The 2,635-nt window shown below is 41.3% G+C and overlaps 1 protein-coding gene across 3 annotated transcripts in view; it reads right to left on the bottom strand.

The window, feature by feature from the left end:
- The window catches only part of MYT1L (myelin transcription factor 1-like), a 536,085-nt gene that overhangs the window by 187,252 nt on the left and 346,198 nt on the right, over positions 1 to 2,635 (bottom strand). The window lies entirely within an intron of this gene.

The raw sequence follows: 2,635 nt of genomic DNA, 5'->3' as shown, positions 1-2,635 counted from the left end.
AACTTGTTTTACCATCAGGGACACACTCTCAATATTGTTTAGTTCCTGGAATGCAACTATCCTCCACATTTATCTAAATTGCTAGGTTTCCTTTGAGGCATCTAGACCTTCCACTCATAGGAACTAACACATCTTATACTTGAGACATTACAGATGCTTTTATATTACTTTGTGGGATCTTCACAACATTTTTTTAAGGAAAGCATTTTTATTATACCTATTTAATACACAAGAAAACTAAAATTCAGACGACCTGAGTTAAAACCAAGATCATCTGAGTAGAAGGTTTTGGAGTAGGAACCAAAAATCACATGTCTGTCTATGTTCCCTCTAAGCCTCAGGAGCACGCTGTTGCATGGCAAATACATGTGAGTACATTTGTTCAGCAAATATTCCCACAGTACGTCAAGTGTCTGCACATGGCAAACTGGATAGCAGGAGAATTCTACTCAAGACGACGGGGGAGTTAAGAAGAGATGAGCAGTAGAAGCTGGCCAGAGCCCCACTGAATGGCCTCTACACCGGCTCACAGGGTACACCAAAGCCACTTCCTCCACGGTTTAGAGGAAGGACATTGGAACTGAGTGAAGAAGACCCATTAGATGCCTGTGGCGCTATTCGATGCACACTCCAGAAAAGAACAGGGTAGACCTGCCGCTAAAATAAGCTACAGCACTAGCAAGGCACGACTCAACAGATACAATACGAATGGCATCAGAAATCCACATGGACAGTGCCTGATTTAATGTTTAAATCAACTAACCAGCAGCTATTTATTGATGAATACTTTGGCTAAGTATTATGGTATCACAGGATAAAAACATACATATAATAAAAACATAAGCTCATTTAATTAGCTTAAAAATCTCTTAATGGGCTATATCTATGAACAGATATAATGATGTGCCAGATTTAACATCAAAACAAAAACTTCAGCAAAGGAGGAGTCAATGGGAAGTGGAAGCCGAGGAAAGATGCTCGGGGAAAGCAGTGATCCATGAGAACTGTTTGTGTAGGTGTGAAAGGAAGGAAAAGAGACTGTCTCTATGACTTTTATCTACAGGCTTGATATACAGTTATTGAGTGAATGAATGAATGAATGAATGAGTCCATTTGCTGGGAATGCTGCAGGTCAAGTTGGTGCCTGAGGTGGAATGTTGGAAAGACAACATTGGATAGTGCATACGACAGTCCTGCGCCAGGGCCATGTGCAGAATTGGAAGGGATGTCCTGGGAGGCCCTGCTGGTCCAGCTGAATAGACAGCTGCTGGCCTTTCTTGAGCATGGGGAGGACGAGTTGCAAATATGTTTTAGAAAAAAACAAGTTAGTGGCAGCTTGAGAGAGGGCATGGAGGGGGCAGGCAGTGCAGTTGGGAGCAAACTGGGAGGAGACCAGCAGTCGCCTAAGAAGAAAGGGCTTGAGCCTCAACAGCATCTGTGGCTTAGTCCCATCGTCAGTCAATTCGGGAACACAGTTGTCTGGGAAAGAAAGAAATGGATTTAAAAAACTTTCTGATGGAAGAATTCACACAACACAATGGCTCATCAGGCAGCTTTTGGGTTTTCTGCCCTTTGCTATGACTTGAAGATATGCCTGGGATATGAAACTCTGACTGTGGCCACATTACGTGGATTTGACATTTAAATAAATAGCACCCCGAGTAACACATCGATGCTCTGAAATTGCTATTCAACATGAAAATACTTCAAAACACCAGAAAATTCTAGCAAAGGGATGTAGGGCCAAAGTGACATGAGGCAGAGATGAACTAAGAGTCAAGAAGCCTAAAGTGATGGCGAAAACGCCATTCACATCCACAAGAAACGGTGTTTCCCAGGGTCCCCTGCCCTTGTCACAGGACTGGGGATGCAGAGATAATGGGGTAAAATCGTATTCTTTAAGGAATTCAAAATTGAATTAAAACCTTTAATGAAGGCCTATACGTTGAGAAACATTCTCCAGGGGCTGTAGTGGAAGGTTGGATGAGGCTTCCATTGGATTCCATGGATTCCATTCCATCATTCCACTGGATGAGGACTAGAAAGAAGAAAGAGAAATTTCCTGGAGGAACTGATATTTGGGCTGAATTTTAAAGGTTAATTGGATGTTTCATTCTGGTTTAGTCTTGGGAGGGTGTATGTGTCCAGGAATTTATCCATTTCTTCTAGATTTTCAAGTTTATTTGCATAGAGGTATTTATGGTATTCTCTGATGGTAGTTTGTATTTCTATGGAATCGGTGGTGATATCCCCTTTATCATTTTTTATTGCATCTATTTGATTCTTCTCTCCTTTCTTCTTTATTAGTCTTGCTAGCAGTCTATCAATTTTGTTGATCTTTTCAAAAAACCAGCTCCTGGATGAAGTTGAATCCCTGAATAGACCAATAACAGGCTCTGAAATTGAGGCAATAATTAATAGCCTACCAACCAAAAAAAGGCCAGGACCAGACAGATTCATGGCCGAATCAGAGGTACAAATGTCAGAGGTACAAAGAGGAGCTGGTACCATTCCTTCTGAAACTATTCTAAATAATAATAATAAAAAAAATGGAATCCTTTTCCCTAACTCATTTTATGAGGCCAGCATCATCCTGATACCACAGCCTGGCAGAGACACAACAATAAAAGGGAAT

This window comes from Colobus angolensis, unplaced genomic scaffold, assembly GCF_000951035.1.
Source record: "Colobus angolensis palliatus isolate OR3802 unplaced genomic scaffold, Cang.pa_1.0 Scaffold53, whole genome shotgun sequence".
In the NCBI taxonomy this organism is placed as follows: Eukaryota; Metazoa; Chordata; class Mammalia; order Primates; family Cercopithecidae; genus Colobus; species Colobus angolensis.
Note: the sequence above shows the minus strand (reverse complement) of the source record. Positions and strands in the feature narration are given on the sequence as shown.